This window comes from Oncorhynchus nerka, linkage group LG7, assembly GCF_034236695.1.
Source record: "Oncorhynchus nerka isolate Pitt River linkage group LG7, Oner_Uvic_2.0, whole genome shotgun sequence".
Lineage (NCBI taxonomy): Eukaryota > Metazoa > Chordata > Actinopteri > Salmoniformes > Salmonidae > Oncorhynchus > Oncorhynchus nerka.
In genome coordinates, this window is record NC_088402.1 from 49,740,439 (window position 1) to 49,758,728 (window position 18,290).

Genomic DNA, 18,290 nt, shown 5'->3' on the forward strand with positions numbered 1-18,290 from the left:
TGGCTGGAGGAGAATTGGTGTTATGTCATTTTTATACGGTGTGTAAAGTGGTTTGACAAGCGCCTTCTTCACTGTGGTTTAAAAAATATTGATTATCTGTAAAAGAAAAAAGAAAAGCAGGACCACTACTTGGGTGTTTCATGTATTTTGCAGTATGTTTGGAGCACACTGACTGGCTTTTGTTTTTGAGTGTGTTTTTGTTTGCACATTGACTGTTTGAGCATTTCTTCTGGTTACCACAGGCAACAAAGAAGTTGCAGACTCCACCTTTAATGGACAAAGGTAGAATTTAAAGGGAGACGCATACCTGCAGCTACCTCAAGAAACAAATACTTTTAATAAACAAAACAATACAAAGAAACACGATAAAAACTAGTTGCACATTTCAAAAAACCCAACAAAACAACATAACACTGAACAGTACAGTACTAGCTATAGCACAAAGGCATAAAAAACACAATATTTTTCTTCCCAAACAGATTTTCTTAAAAACTTCAAGAAGCAATCACAGACATTGTATAAAAGCATCATACAGTTGAGCAGCCATCCGTATCAGATTATAATTTACAAATTTACTGAAGGATAAATACTTTCGGGCCTATTCCTAACTCGAGAGATACACACTTACCATTACATCATTGCATGATTTACATGAAATTCCAAGTGCATTTCCCAAGTTAGGACTGTGCTCTATACGGGTGATAAATAACAGTAGAATGAGGTGGGGGTGAAAGCGGTCCATTAATTCATGGGGAACTCACAAATCATCTATATATGTAATGTATAGTATACCTTATGATAGCTTTCATCCAAATCTCTGTTGGTCTCTTCCTTGTGGTGAATTATAAAGTACAGCCAAGATAATCTCTGGCAGCAGATATGGCTACATCAGGGCGTGATTGGAAGAACATAGGGCAAGTCTCACATGAAACCCTATTCACCATAGAGTGAACTATGTAGCAAATAGTGTGTCATTTGAGATGTAGCCGTAAGAGACAGTTGTCCTTAATTTCAGCCTTCAGAAGAAGGCTAGCGACGTGTAGTATGTAGCATCAGTAGGGTGCAAACTTCTGCCTGTCGGGTTTCTTGATGCAGTTGGCCGAGGAGATTTTGGTAGTGTAGGCTGTCAGGGAGGCTTGGGAAGGGGAGGAGGTGACAGCGACCTGGGGGGCGGGGCTGGAGAGAGTCAGGAAGGGGACAGACTTGACCCCTAACAGACTGGAGAAGGGTAGGGCGCCATAGGGGTGGCCCATGACGGGGGTGGGGGAGAGGGTACCCATGGCTGCCAGAGTGGAGGCGGTGTGGGGGGAGGAGGCCGGGAAGCGGGATGTGTGAAGACCATATTAAGGTCAGCCATGTTGGGGGTGGCCATGGAGGCTGCCTGGGCCGTGGATTTAGCTGTCTCTAAACTATGGAGAGAGAAGAGTGGCTTACAATACCATATATTAGAATACAGTACAATGCAATACAGGTGTATGAATTATCTAAGGGGTTATTACCAGAACAAGAGCACAATGACCTCATCACTGCCTATCCCCAAGTTATTTAACCTTTAACCTAGCCTGTTATGGAAACAGAATTCCCTCTACCTGCCAAATCCCCTCTCCTGCTGATTGGTTAGCCTGGATCGCATTGGCCAATGGCCTTACCAGGAGGTGATGAGGTACTGAGCCAGGTTGATGCTGACTGGTGTGCCAGTGATGGTGACGTGTCGGTCATTGGTTCCGTCCAGCTGGCTGCCGATCTTTATCTGAGCCCCCGACACCTGCCTGATCTCATTGATCTTAGTGCCCTGTCGGCCGATGATCGAGCCTATCAGCTGCAAGAAATAGAACAATAGGTGGATGGATGGATGGACAACTATATCCAGTGGATATCTATTTAAGCAGAGATTTGCCTAAGAGTTATTTATTACATTGACAGTTGTTTCAAGTCTCAATATTGCAATACATCAAACAAAGCTATTGTAGGCTATATGAAAGTGGTGTTGATGATGATGATGCTAACTATTAATAATGATAAAAAATGCTAACAATAATTGCAAAAGCTTGTGTTGAGAATGTACTTACATGCTATTGTTGGTCTTCTATGGTCTGTGTATGAAATGCACTCCTCTCTAAACATTGTGATCACATTGTTTGTATGTTATGGCCCTGTCATCTATCACGCATGTGAAATACACTGTTTTTCCAACCTCTTCCTTAATTGCAGTGCGCCGTGCCCCGGTAAAAGATACAGGGTAGCGAGAGTCGGCAAATTTGCCTCTTATTAATCTGAGTAGCTAAAAGGTTATTGATTTCCATCACCGTGGCAACTTTCCAAACAAATCACTTCCCAAACACGACCCAGAAGAGAAGCATCTCTTGGCTAATGGAAAACGGAATAGGAAAATAATTCAAAACATGATCTACAGTATAATCCGGACGGTTTGTGTAGTGTCTTTTTGCTGACATTAGTTCACAAGATACTGACATGTGTTTATATTGGGTCTTAGAAGATGTTATCCTCTTTCTATCAGTTTCTGTTTCTAGAGAACAATGGCCAAGGCCGGAGGATCATGCTAGGCCTAAAGATCAGAGTCTATTCCAAGGGTCTAAGGGTGAGTGCAGGGTGTCAGGCCACAGAGGCAGGGTTATGCTGTCAGTTATGCTGTCACGCAACACTCCTTCCGTGGCCTCCAACTGCTCTTAAACGCTAGTAAAACCAAATGCATGCTTTTCAACCGTTCCCTGCCTGCACCCGCACGCCCGACTAGCATCACCACCCTGGATGGTTCCGACCTAGAATATGTGGACATCTATAATTACCTAGGTGTCTGGCGAGACTGCAAACTCTCCTTCCAGACTCATATCAAACATCTCCAATCCAAAATCAAATCTAGAGTCGGCTTTCTATTTCGCAAAACAAAGCCGCAAAACTTACCCTAGTAAAGCTGACTATCCTACCGATCCTCGACTCAAAATAGCTTCCAAAACTCAACTCAGCAAACTGGATGCAGTTTATCACAGTGCCATCCATTTTGTTACTAAAGCACCTTATACCACCCACCACTGCGACCTGTATGCTCTAGTTGGCTGGCCCTCGCTACATGTTCGTCGCCAGACCCACTGGCTCCAGGTCATCTACAAGTCTATGCTAGGTAAAGCTCCGCCTTATCTCAGTTCACTGGTCACGATGGTAACACCCACCCGAAGCACGCACTCCAGCAGGTGTATCTCACTGATCATCCCTAAGCCAAAACCTCATTTGGCCGCCTTTCCTTCCAGTTCTCTGCTGCCTGCGACTGGAACGAATTGTAAAAATCTCTGAAGTTGGAGACTTTTATCTCCCTCACCAACTTTAAACATCTGCCATCTGAGCAGCTAACCGATCGCTGCAGCTGTACATAGTTCATCGGTATATAGCCCACCCAATTTAACTACCTCATCCCCATACTGTTTTTATTTGATTTACTTTTCTGCTCTTTTGCACACCAGTATCTTTACCTGCACATGTTCATCTGATCATTTATCACTCCAGTGTTAATCTGCTAAATTGTAATTATTCACTCCTATGGTCTATTTATTGCCTACCTCCTCATGCCTTTTGCACACAATGTATATAGATTTTTTCTTCTTCTAGTAACTATGTTACTACTGACGTTTATTGTTTATTGTTTACTCCATGTGTAACTCTGTGTTGTTGCCTGTTCACACTGCTATGCTTTATCTTGGCCAGGTCGCAGTTGCAAATGAGAACTTGTTCTCAACTAGCCTACCTGGTTAAATAAAGGTGAAATAAAAAAATAAATAAAAAATGCTGTCAGATATACGGTGAGAGGCCTTGACAGTGATGGAGTATCCCCAGTATGTGTGTGTTGGCAGTTTAATGATGGATGACTGATAGTGGCCGCTGCGACACACACACACACACGCACAGTTCTCCTGCTTCTGTCCTTCTCTCTGTATTTCACATTCCTTTCCTGAGAAGTCACAGTCCTGTTTCGCAGCATCTGATTGGTCACACAGCATCCTGATTGGTCTCTGGCTATTCTTGGCACAGCAGATTATTCTGGGAGCAGCTAGCTAGGCACTGGCACAGCCCAGCCAGGCTAAAGAGCAGCCCTGGGAGACAATGAGCACCACTAACACAGACCTGGGATCAGGGATTTGACCAGTACTCTCCCCTGCTGGGAGAGTACCTCAGAACAATCCATGAATTCTCAGCAAACTGAACCAATTCATCCTGATGCTTATCTTAAATTGATTGTTAAAAACAAAGTTATGTTTAGACCATTGTAATCCAAAAGCAATGTGGAGTAGAAGGCTCATTTGGAATGTCTGAAGGGCCAATTTCAGAGGTATGTGTAGGAGCTCTAGGGGCTTCCTGATTTAGTGTAGAGAAAGGGAAATACCATGCAGCAAATAGAACATTGTATACGCTGGTGATTACCAGTCCTAAGCAGGGCATACACAGTACAGTAACACTGCATGCCTCACCTCAACTGTTTCACCTCAGCTGCTACTGTGTAACTGGCCTATATTATCTTAGAATTCCTGCTGAAGTAGTCATTTGGAAAATGACACAGGAAGAAGGATGTGGTGGGAGAGTCACCATTTTTATCCATCCTAAATCTTCCCTAGGCAGAAGTACAGTATATTGCTGACCATGTCTAAGCTCTTCCTCAATGCCTCTCTCTCTGTACCCTAAGGCTACATCTCAATAGTATATGTGACCTATTTACCTCATCTCCTTTTCTTCAGCTGCAGTCCCATGGAAGGGTAGGACAGGGGAAAGCAAATGCCTCGTATGTCCACAGATTGCTTTTACCTCTGCTATGTATTCAGATCAGTGCAGATCAAGATAAGCTGATGAGGAGAGGAAGCTGTTTCAGACTATTGAGATGGACCCAGCCTAAAACTCCCACTGCACCTCTAAGAATGGATCTTCAATCCTACAGTTTTTTGCTCTGATTCTGAGAGAGAGAGAGAGCTTAGACTCAGCTGTCCCAGTCATGTACCCCACTCTACAGCACCAGCCATTCCACTGATGGATTGGAAGGTTTGGTATTTAAGGGTTTGCTGGGGTGAAAAACGTTGTCCAACAGTTATGTCTGGTTGGCATGTCATCTTGAATAGGAGAGCTTATTGCATTCTGTCATGGTGTGATTCATTTCAAGACTGTAGAGTACATGAAGTCTCTGATCCATTCAAATAGTCAGACAGCCAGTGCTAGATCATCACAGAGGACAATCCGAGTAGTCTTCCTTTCCGAATGTATTCCAGCATCTCTGTCTTGCTCTGATTGGAGAGGCATCACATGCGGTGTGAGAGGGAGAGAATTGCTGGCTGTTTTTTATTGGCTGTTTTGACAGCAGAGAGAGAGAGTCTAAGTAGGTCAGGGAACATGAGAGGATTTAGTGGGTATTCATGGGAGTCCCTCCGAGACACTGCAACTGGAACCCAGACAATAACACCAGGGGATCCATATCGGCTCAAAATCCCAACGACCTTGGGTTCGTCTGGGGTTATAATGACATGGATAATTAGTATGTTGCCAAGATGTATCCCCATCTCTCCTTTGAAGTTACCCAAGACTACAGTCTCTCGCCCGCTTTCAACCCTTGAGCATCTGTCTAGCTGGTGTCACCTGCTTCTATGAGTTGTTTACGTGCAAATGTGATATTTCTGCTTATGCTGCTGTTTGATGTGTTGTTTGGAATGAAGCCTAGAGTAGATTGTTCTGAATAACAGCATTTTGGGTTGCGGGTAAATTCCATTTAAATTCAGTCAATTTAGGAGATTAATTTAAATTCACATTCAATGATTGAAAAGCGGCAATTATTTTAAATTAGTATATTTCAAATTTCCTAGAATTTAATTGGAAGTTCAATTCACCTTCTGAATAGACTTAACCTAGAGGATATCTGAAAAAAATCATTTAAATGTAGAATGTAATATTGTGTTCAATTAACTGCTCACGTCATTTGGAATAAGGAGCTCCTGCGATGTCTGGGAGTTTGAGTCCATCCCTAGTGAGAGAAAATATATAACTTAACAATCCCTTTCATACATTCATACATTAAATGTGGTTTGCAGGTCAAGCAAACCAGCCACATGAGGTTGGTGGCACCTTAATTGGAGAGGATGGGCACGTGGTAATTGCTGAAGAGGAATAAGTGGAAAGATATCAACAACATCAAACACAGGGTTTCCTTGTGTTTGATGCCACGCCATTCACACCGTTCCAGCATGTATTATGAGCCGTCCTCCCCAAAGCAGAGCCTCCACTGAAACCAGCATAATGATATATATATTTGGTGGTATAACAGCTAGATTTAGCTAAGCAGCTCATTTCCATTTGAATAGACTTATGTTTAACACGCCACCTTTCTCCAGGCTCTCTGAAACTGTGGCGGAACACATAATTGCTTATAATACGTTCCCTTTTCACTGCCAAATATGAAGAGCTGTAGGGAGCTTCCTCTCATCTTCACCGCCACAAGCACATAATCAGTTGGGTTGATGACATGGATCCCTTCACTTAGCATTGTTGTCACAGGATATGTTCTGTCCCTGCAGCTCATCCTTCCCCGACAAACTGTTGATGGTACTGATATTTGGCAGATGATATTAAAATATGACTAATAGAATATAAGACCATTTTTGGGGGGTATTTAATTGTAACTTTATTTAACTAGGCAAGTCAGTTAAGAACAAATTCTTATTTACAATGACAGCCTTCCCGGGGAACACTGCCTTGTTCAGGGGCAGAACAACAGATTTTTAGCTTGTCAGCTAGGGGATTTGATCCAGCAACCTTTCGGTGACTGGCTCTAACCACTAGGCTACCTGCCGCTGCAGTAAGTGTTACAGTACCAGTAAGTGCCAAGCCAAAATCTAGCTGTAGTGTAGTTAGTGGAACATGTTCGCTGTGGACTAACATCAGCCATCAAGAGAGGACATCAGGTTCAGTTTTGCTGCATGCTTTCTGATCCCTACCTCTCCTACAGCTTTTATGACTATTGTTACTCACTGTTAAATGTATTTGACTGCCATTTGGGCTAAATAAAGTAAGCTCATACCAGGGAGAACGGTTGTAGTCGGCTGGCAAATGGGACTCTGCTGCATGGATAGCTGATGTAGCTTGGCCAACTGAGATACAGGAAGAAAGAGTATCCAAAATATATGTTCAACTTTTACTGCAGTGGGCAGGGTCACACAGAGTGTTTCTTGGTAGTCTTAAACAAATCTACTTTGAAACAAATGTATACACCTCACACACATAGTTATGGGGTTACAAAAAATGAAACACATGTACCATGTCAGTTATAGAGTTGAAATGTATTCCATTTTGAATTCTCATCCCAATATTACACTGAATATACTGTATATTACAGAAAACTGAAATATAATCAAACACCGGATTTTCAACTGTTAAAAAAACACGTTTATTCATTATGAAATTATGAAAAATATGAATAATATTCCACCCATAAGTCCACGTGGTCATTTGACTGCATGAAAGGGCTACATAAAAAAATGACAGTGGAATAGTTAGGTTACTATAACCCCACTTACCTCTGTATGTGGAATGCCATATTGGTTTGGTACAGAGTAGGCCTGGAAGAGATCACTCTGCATTAGGCAAATGACAGTAAAAAAACACATTGTTATGCCAATAACCACAGTGTACATAAGTGCATCACTGACATATGTAATATTTATACAGTATACTACATCAACAATGGCTAAGTGTGTGGAAGCAAATACAAACATGCATTTGTTGTGTATTGCAAAGTGGTTATTGAGTAATATACACTTGGTATAGGAATGTATAGCTTGTGGCTCTATAACAGGCTATATAATGCCATAAAATGCATCCATAATGTATTACACAACATAGAAAGTGTTGCAAATAGAAAGTGTTTCCAGCATCTTTAATGTGATTGCACTTCAGTCCAGATTGGACATCATCAGGGGTCTGCAATCTTCACAGCAGAGTGCCATTTAACCAACCTTCATACTCTGTAACGTGCCTCCTGTAATTTCTCTCTCTCTCTCTCTCTCTCTCTCTCCTTCCTGTCTCTCCTCTCCTCCCACCAATCCTCTCTCTTTCGCTGCTCCTCATCCCTCATAAGTCAGGGTGGTGTCCATGTATCCCCATTGTCAGGCCAGACAGCACTTAGCTAAACTCAATTCTGACCGACGGCAGCAGTCTGGCTAGTGTTACCACTCCATGGAGACGTTAGACGCAATTCCCTATTATGCACCAAAATGACAAAATCAACTCTAAGCACAGGAAACAATGTCAAATCATTGGTAATACTGTCATATTTTTATCACTAGAAGAGATACAGCAGGATCAATAACCATGATCGACTTAAGGGAAAATTAAAAGCTGAAAAGTCAATAAGTATTCTACCCCTTTCTAATAGCAAGCCTAAATAAGTTGATGAGTAAAAACGAGCTTTAGAAGACACATAATAAGTTGCATGGACTCACTCTGTGTGCAATAATAGTGTTTAACATGATTTTTGAATGACTACCTCATTTCTGTACCCCACACATACAATTATCTGTAAGGTCCCTCAAATAATGAATTTCAAACACAGATTCAATTACAAAGACCAGGGAGGTTTTCCAATGCCCCGCAAAGAAGAGCACCTATTGGTAGATGGGTAAAACAATAAGCTGACATTGAATATCCCTTTGAGCATGGTGAAGTTATTAATTACACCCAGTCACTACAAAGATATAGGTGTCCTTCCTAAATCAGTTGCCAGAGAGGAAGGAAACCGCTTGGGATTTCACCTTGAGGCCAATGAAGACTTTAAAACAATTATACAGTTTAATGGCTGTGATAGGAGAAAACTGAGGATGGATCTACAACATTGCAGTTACTTCACAATTACTAACCTAATGAACAGAGTGAAAGAAGGAAGCCTGTACATACAATGTTTGCAACAAGTCACTAAAGTAATTCTGCAAAAAATGTGGCAAGGAATTAACTTTTTGTCCTGAATAAAATGTTATATTTGGGGCAAATCCAATACAACTATTACGTTTCAGGTAAGACCCAGATGCAGACAAAGTTGAAGTAACAACAGTTTATTAATTCAACAGGGGCAGGCAAAAGACACGGCAAGGGCAGTCAGAGGTCAGTAATCCAGATAGGTGGGGAAAAGGTACAGGATGGCAGGCAGGCTCAGGGTAGGGGTAGGCAGAGGTCAGTAATCCAGAGGTTGAGCAAAGGTGCTGGATGGCAGGCAGGCTCAGGGTAGGGGTAGGCAGAGGTCAGTAATCCAGATAGGTGGGGCAAAGGTATAGGATGGCAGGCAAGCTCAAGATCAGGGCATACAGTGAGGTCAACACCGGGAAAACAAGAAAACAGGAACAATCGAGAGACAGGAGCAGAGGAAAAAACACTGGTAGGCTTGACGAACTGGCAACAGACAAACAGAGAACACAGGTATAAATACACAGGGGACAATGGGGAAGATGGGCGACACCTGGAGGTGGGTTCGAGACAATCACAAAGACAGGTGAAACAGATCAGGGTGTGACAACACATTACTGAGTACCACTCTCCATATTTTCAAGCATATTAGTGACTGCATCATGTTATGGGCATGTGTCACGAGTCCGACCGAGGGTGGTTTCCCTTCACCCCAGGTGAGTCAGCATCAAACTCACCCAGAACCCCCTGTTGGTCACATGTTTGTCTTAACTTTTTTCCTTCACTTTTCTCCCTCTTCCCAGCATAGGGCGCTAGTCGATTCAGGCGCAGCTGGGAACTTTATGGATCGCGGACTCGCCCATAAGTTAGAGGTTCCGCTGGTGCCGATAGATTCTCCTTTCCCCGTGCATGCCCTAGATAGCCGGCCATTATGGTCAGGGAGACCACGGTCCCACTGGACATGGTGACGCAGGGGAATCATAGGGAGCGCATCAGGGATTCCCTGACTGGCCCGGCACAGTCCTAAAATTTTGTGGAGACAGGGGGTTCTCCAGGGGTGGTCAGAGGAGTGTTCTGGAAGGTGTTTGGGAGTTTCCATCGGTGCCACGTCGGTGGAGAGTCCAGACCAGGGTTCCATGGTGTGCATTCCCCCCGAGTATGCCAATTTGGCAATCGCTTTCAGTACAGTGAAAGCGACTAAATTACCACCTTATCGACCGGGAAGGGATTGTGCGATAGATCTCCAGGTAGACGCTGCGCTTCCCAAGAGTCATGTGTACCCAGACTGCGGAGGCGTTATTCACCCATGTCTTTCGGCACTACGGGGTGCCGGAGGACATCATTTCTGATCGGGGCCCCCAATTCACGTCTCGGGTATGGAGGGCGTTCGTGGAACGTTTGGGGGTCTCTGTCAGCCTGACCTCTGGTTATCACCCCGAGAGTAATGGGCAGGTGGAGAGAGTGAACCAGGAGGTGGGTAGGTTCCTGCGGTCGTATTGCCAGGATCGGCCAGGGGAGTGGGCACGATACATTCCCTGGGCTGAAATGGCCCAGAACTCACTACGCCACTCCTCTACTAACGTGTCCCCTTTTCAGTGTGTGTTGGGGTACCAGCCGGTCCTGGCACCATGGCATCCGAGCCAGACCGAGGCTCCTGCGGTGGAGGAATGCGTACAGCGCTCCAAGGAGACCTGGGGGGGTCATCCAGGAATCTCTACAACAAGCGAGTGGACGGCAGAAGAGGAGTGCTGACCGCCACCGCAGTGAGGCCCCCGTGTTTGTACCGGGGGACAGGGTCTGGCTCTCGACCCGAAACCTACCCCTCCGCTTGCCCTGCCGGAAGCTGGGTCCGCAGTGTGTAGGGCCCTTTAAAGTCCTGAGGAGAATAAACGAGGTGTGTTATCGATTACAACTCCCTTCCTATTATCGTATTAACCCCTCGTTTCATGTGTCTGTCCTCAGGCCGGTGGTAGCTGGTCCCCTGCAGGACAGTGAGGTGCCGGAGGTCCCTCCTCCCCCTCTGGACATCGAGGGGTCCCCGGCGTATACGATCCGGGCCATTCTGGACTCAAGACGCCGGGGCCTGCAGTACCTCGTGGACTGGGAGGGGTACGGCCCGGAGGAGAGGTGCTGGGTACCGGTGGGGGACATCTTGGATCCATCCATGTTGAGGGATTTCCATCGCCTCCATCCGGATCGCCCTGCACCTCGTCCTCCGGGCGACCTCGAGGCCGGGTGTCGGCGCGCTGCGGGAGCCGCGCGTCAGGGGGGGGGGGGGGGGACTGTCACGAGTCCGACCGAGGGTGGTTTCCCTTCCCGGGCGGGTGGCGCTCGGAGGTCGTCGTCACCGGCCTATTAGCTGCCACTGATTGTCTTTCCTCCCCCTCCTTGTATGTTTATTGGTAGCACCTGTTTATGAATGATTAGTTTGTCTTCATTAGACAGCCGGCCCGCCTGGTTGTTGTGCGGGATTATTCAGTGTAACCTTCGGCTCTGTTGTAGAGGTACGTGTTAGTGCCTGGTCGTGCATTTTTCCGTTGTACATTTTCATTCCCTGTGTTTGGGGCCGTTACTATTGTGAGCACCCTGTGGTGCGTTGGTGCTATTAAAGAAGCACAGCATTGCACTCTCTGTCTCCTGCGTTTGACTCCACACCCACGACACCCGGGGCATTACAGCATGCTTGTAATCGTTAAGTTCTGGGGAGGTTTTCAGGATAAAAAAGAAACAGACTGGAGTTAAGCACAGACAAAATCCTAGGTGAAAACCTGATTTAGTCTGCTTTCCACCAGACACCGGGAGAGGAATTCACCTTCCATCAGGACAATAACCCAAACCACAAGACCAATTATACACTGGAGTTGCTTGCCAAGAAGACAGTGAATGTTCCTGAGTGGCAGAGTTACAGTTTTGATTTAAATCTACTTGAAAATCTATGGCAAGACCTGAAAATGATTGTCTAGCAAGGATCAACAATCAATTTGAAAGAGCCTAAGAATTCAAAAATAATTATAATTATGTGAAAATGTTGCACAATCCAGGTGTGGAAAACTCTTAGAGACTTACCCTGAAAGACACAGCTGTGATTGCTGCCAAATGTGACCGACCGCCTTGATTCGGTCTTATGTAGCAGAATTTAAAATGGTGTTTTTTTTACATTGGATAAAAGCAGAGACAGAGATACAACATGGTATATCATACACAGGATTTGAGGAACAATGGGAAAGTAATTCTACTTTGAAAGTTGATAAACTTGTAACCTCCTCGTTCACACGCTCTTAAGCTTTAGCCCCACCCATCTCTTTATGGGTTAATCCGAGCATTCTGTCCTAACAACAACAGGCAAGCACCCAAGCTAACTGGCTAACGTTGGCTAGCTTCTTCCAGACACAAATGAGAGAACAGCTCACTGACCATTTTACTCGCCCTAGTAGAGCTGGTTAGGCTGTTATGTTATCCAGAGCGCTGGTGACCACAACTGCGCTGCTGGAAACAATTTATGCTGACACCGGCCATATTCAATGAGTGTTGAGCGTTCGTAAATTCGTAATTTATTCTGTGCTCTGGCACACGCAGACAAGAGTGCTCTGGAATCTGAGTAGATAGCCAGAGTGAATTTACCAGCTATGCATATCAACAGCTGTCGCAATGACATTCTATTGAAATGGTTACTGGCATAGTGGAGTCTTTTGTTAAGACATATGTAGCTAAGCCAGCTAGGTAAACAATGAACCATAATACCAGCTCATGACATTACTACCCTGCATGAATCTGCAGGTAGCTAACCAACCAGGATCAATGTTAGCTAGCTACATTTAGGCTATAACAAGCAAAGCAAATGGCTCTGAGAAAGAAATAATACGATCATACAGCTAGCGTAGCTAGTTAGCTAACAGTACAATTGACCTTAAAATAAAAATGACTTTCTGTCAAAACTAGAAACATGCAATATCTGATTTAAAAAATATATATATATATATTTTTTTAACTAGGCAAGTCAGGTAAGAACACATTCTTATTTACAATAACAGCCTACCAAAAGGAAAAAGGCCTCCTGTGGGGATGGGGGCTATGTCACGATCGTCGTAAGAACATTTAGACCAAAGCGCAGCGTGATATGGGTTCCACATATTTATTGACGTGAAACGCACAAAACAATAAAAGGCAAACGACACGTGAAGCTATGGAGTGCTCACAGGCAACTACACATAAACAAGATCCCACAACTCACAGTGGGGAAATGGCTGCCTAAATATGATCCCCAATCAGAGACAACGACAAACAGCTGCCTCTGATTGGGAACCATACCAGGCCAACATAGAAATAAAATAACCTAGATTACCCACCCTAGTCACACCCCGATCTAACCAACATAGAGAATAAATGGCTCTCTATGGTTAGGGCGTGACAGGCTGGGATAAATATATAATATATATATATATATATATATATATATATATATATATATATAGGACAAATCACACTTCACGACAAGAGAGACAACACTACATAAAGAGAGACCTAAAGACAACAATAGTGCAAGGCAGCAACACATGGTAGCAACACAACATGGTAGAAACACAACATAACAACAACATGGTAGCAACACAACATGGTAGAAGAACAAAACCTGGTACAAACATTTTTGGGCACAGACAACAGCACAAAGTGCAAGAAGGTAGAAACAACAATACATCACACAAAGCAGCCACAAAAATGTAATTTACCGGTGTAAATCATGGGCGGATTCTTCTCCATGTCGCGGATGCCATGGTTGCCCTTAGTTTGAAGATGCAATCCGCACACAGTTGTTTTCTCTGTCTCCTTAGCTATCATACTCTAATTCCGCTGATTTCAAAACTCGGTCCTCCAGAAAGTGGAGAGCAACCCTTACGCAGTTCTACTACGTGATACATGTTTTTTTTAAAGCCGCTTTAGACAGGATTACCTACGCATACAGACCTGCCCAAATAGACAGAAGATTGCTATATGGCAGACCAATCTGAATTCATCTCTCGGCATACCCAGCCCACTCATTATCTCAGCCAATCATGGCTAGCGGGAAGGTCGCCAACTTTTTCTCTGGCTAAACCAACTAGGCTTGTAATTTTAACAATTTTATTAGTATTTACAGATGGCATACAAGTCTGTTATTAAGGCACATTAAGGCACATGAAAGTTTACAATTTCCAGAAGGCCAATAAACAACATTTTTTATATAAAAAAAAGTTTACGTTCAAATGCCTCTCCTGTGATGTAGTGACCTGCAACATACGCCTAGTTTCATGAGACGAGTCACAAATGTGCTTATACAAAGCATTGACTCAGAGGTCTGAATATTCATGTAAATTAACTATTTCTGTATTACATTTTCAATACATTTGCAAAAAATTCTAAAAAACATGTTTTCACTTTGTCCTTATGGGGTATTGTGTGTAGATGGGCAAGAAAAAAAAATCTATTTAATCCATTTTGAATTCAGGCTGTGGAATAAGTCAAGGGGTATGAATACTTTCTGAAGGCACTGTATGTGTCTTCTGTAGTTATAAAGAAAGATCCTAAACAAGGCTTCTGTGACATCCCAGAACAGGACTAAAAGTAAGAAAAACTGTAATTTTCAAAAAGTGCAATGAGTTTCTAGCCAGAGGGAGTGTATTTTCTTTCTTCCCATGTACCCGCGAATCTTATAGTGAAAATCACTGTTTTTAAAATGTTTTAACTGTTGATGATGTTTTCGGATAGAACTTTTTAACTTTATATTTTTATCTACAAAACGTAGAAATGCACAATTTCCATATATACACTGCTATTGTGCTGGAGGTAATGAAATTGCCCTTTAAGACCACTTTTGAGGTATGAAAATGAAAACTATTCACCATTAAAGGTGTTGGTGACATCAGATCATCTGACACTCACCTGATGCAGGTCAAGACCACCCTGGGAGAGAGAGTACAGAGGGTGGGGGGAAAAGTCTGATGCCTCAAACACCTAAACACACACAGGGAACACACATTATTACTATTCTTTACCTTTATTTGACCAGATAATGTTAGTTAGCTCATTAATTACATACTGTAAACTCAGTTTATCTAGGATAAGCTAAAATCATGTAATTAATCAACAAGAACTAGCCCTTTAAAGTGTCCTCCTAGAGCACTTTCAACATCATACACCATACAAATATGGGAAATTCCCACTGACTACATTCATTTTCCAACTGAAATGTATCACTGAAAACCCCTTTGGTTCCACTGAAATGTAAAATAACATATATTAATGATTTCTTCCTTCCTTAGATCAAATAGGTCCCGAGTGGTCCTTGGAGCTCCATGTCAAACTCTCTCACCTACTAACTGGCTTATGGTATGAGTCACCATCCAGCCATGTGTTTTCCCATTCCTGTTTATCACAAACAAACACTCCTTATCACTGCTCTGGATTCATTAAAGTGCTTCCTCTTCCTCTGACCATAGATTCACCCAGCACTTTAATTTGATGTTATTATGAGCACTATCTCAACACAACACCACATTAAACATTTGAGAGAAATGCTCAGACAGCTCATATGCTGTAACAGGTTTTGGATCACCAGCGCAGGCAGGCATAGAAGCCAGGATCCATCGCAGTCGAGCCGAACGCGAAAGGTCTCTAGGCTGAGTGGCTAAAATGTTTCACTCCATCCTAACATCACCCCCCCCCACACACACACACACAGTACAACCCCCAAGTAGCAAAACTACCTCATATCTTCATGGGTTGAGTCATGGGGTGGCATTGAGGTGCATCATGTACCATATCTTACATAGAATAGTGCTCTAAAGTCCCTCAATAAGTACACTGGACTATATTTCACATGATATGTCTATAAAGGGTGTAAATGGGTTTGTGGCTTTCTCACTTGGTTGCCAGAGATGAGGAGGGCTCCTTGGGAGGGGCTGGGCCGGTAGGGAATGGTAGCACCCTTCGGGGGAGACTGGGGAGTCAAACATAGGTCAAGGGGTCTGGTGTTGTGAGATATCGAAACACATTTATCACCAAAATAAATATGACAGATGCAAGTCAAAACATGTATGAAGGATGTTTCATTTTAAGTCTGGCTATTGTGTCACTTATGTTGTGTAGGAGGGAAAGAAATTGAACAAATGGCATTGAACTATTAAGCACATAAAACACGAGGACAATTAATGGTGTATTAAACTGCTAATGACAGTTACATGATATTTGTTCCTTTGTTTTTCTTCTGGTGACATTAGTCATTCATTTACTGTAACAGTTCAACCATTGAAACGGCAGCTCTTTAGGGCTGATTGGATTGTTCTTGAGTTTGTAATCTCAGCCTTTGGCTCAAGTTGTTCAACATTCCTTTGGATATTTCAAACGGGTGCATGCACTGGGCGGGCGGGCGGGCGGGCGGGCAGGCAGGCAGGCAGGCAGGCAGGCAGGCAGGCAGGCCAAAACTCCCCTTCAGAGAGAACTCATGAACTCGCCAATTACAAAAGGAAACAAAAACATTGTTAAAACATCAGACCGGAAGTTGTATAATTCATCATAAGAATGCAGGGTTTTCCGGAAATGTGGAGCATCTTTTCTGTGGGAGCAGTCAAAGCCGATTCTTTGTATAACTTTGCATAATTTAAATCCTGAAGGCCCCCTGGAAGAGAATCCAAATGAAAGTTGCAAGCCTTTGAAGAAAGCCCTGGAAAACTGGATCAAACTAGCAATTAGGCAGTCCGGTCCAACTGCAATGCAAAAACAAAAAGGACGGCATGAGCGCATTGGAGGGAAATAATCCTTTGGGTTGTTTCTTCCCTTTCCACCACTCCTGTTTCTTAAGAGAGCGGTTGTTTGAAGGAAAACACACTTTGCTGCAGGTCAGTTTGTTTTTTTGGGCCAGGGTTCTTTCCTCTTGTCTCAGGATCCAACAAGGTCAAAACCAGAGGAACCTGACTAATGTCTACTATGCCTAGGAGAAGTCAACTATAGCTGGCTCTTCAGGAAGGATACCACATTTCCCTAAGGCTCAGGTTAGTATAACAGCAAATACAATTCTATTATCCCCTTCTAATTGTATTCTTGGTAGGGCAGTAATTCAATCAAATCACCACTATGGATAATACCAAGGCAGGAGAAATATAACATTGCTCTTGTGCTACGAAAATACCGAAACATTGTTATTGTTACTCCGGTGGCAGTGGAATGTGGGTTTGATTGAATTCCACTCTTGGTTATGGATGTGTGTGAGGGGGATAGGAAAGGGAGAAGGAGATAAATGTCACCCTACCTCCAGGATTACAGTGCAGATGAGCTTGACACACTGGATTACCGAGTCCTGACTCCCCAATATCGTCACCCCTCGCTCAGTAGAGTTGGGCAGCAAATCTCCTGCCACCTGTATCTGCGCTCGCGTGCTCTGTCAATGATAGCAGTTTAAAGAAAGGATTACACCGATTCAGAAAGACATGGCATTCTAATAATCACACTGACATGGGTCCACCTCTGTGGTTTGTTGACCTAATAAATATGAAAGCTAAGCACTAAACATTGGGTGGTCATGGATGGATGGATGCAAAGACCTGCATACAAATTGTAGTGATCTGCAAAGAAAGTAAAATCAAATAACAGGGCAACTCTATAGCAATCAGAGGACATAATGCATCCTGACCACATGATATCGTGTAAGATTGCTATAGAAGCTTGGTGCCCTTGAAATAAACACAAACCAGACATGAAACAGACTGGCATATAGTGGTCTCGAGGGCTGATCAGGGAAGGAACTAGCTAACTCCCCAATCTACAGTTAAGTGAAATGGCTGCCTTTTTCTAACTGTTAAGGGTCTTGTTTCTTGCCTTGATCGCCCTGTTGCAATGCAGGAAATGTTTTACTTGAAGTGTATTTGAAGTTTAAAAAGGCTTCTGAAGTTTGACATTTCCACTGACATTTCAGACTTAATTTTCCCTTACAGAAAAGGTATAAGCCCCCACAAAAATGTCCATTAATTATAATCCACATAATAATTCACATTTCCTGTTGTTGCAGGATTATTTTCCTGCTGCAGCAAACTGGCTCAAATGAAGATCCTACTGTTGCAGCTGTTCTGTATTAGTCTATCACCTCTCTGATCTCCTTGATCTTTGCCCCTCCCTTGCCAATGAGGGAGCCACACTGGCTGGCTGGGATGACCAGTCGTAGGGTCACTGGGGGCTTGTTGCTGATGGTGCCGTTGGCCACCAGTGTGGTGAGGTCCTGGGGAGAGGGAGAGAAAGAGGGGGAAATGATAGGGAAATGATAAACCCCACTTACGACTTTGATTGAATGGGGCCCTTAAGTGGCCCTGTAAAGGTAGCCGTGGCCT

The 18,290-nt window shown here is 43.6% G+C and overlaps 1 pseudogene; it reads right to left on the reverse strand.

The window, feature by feature from the left end:
- Nucleotides 1-314: 314 nt before the first annotated feature.
- LOC115131825 (poly(rC)-binding protein 4-like) overlaps nt 315-18,290 on the reverse strand; it is a 48,622-nt pseudogene continuing 30,646 nt past the window's right edge.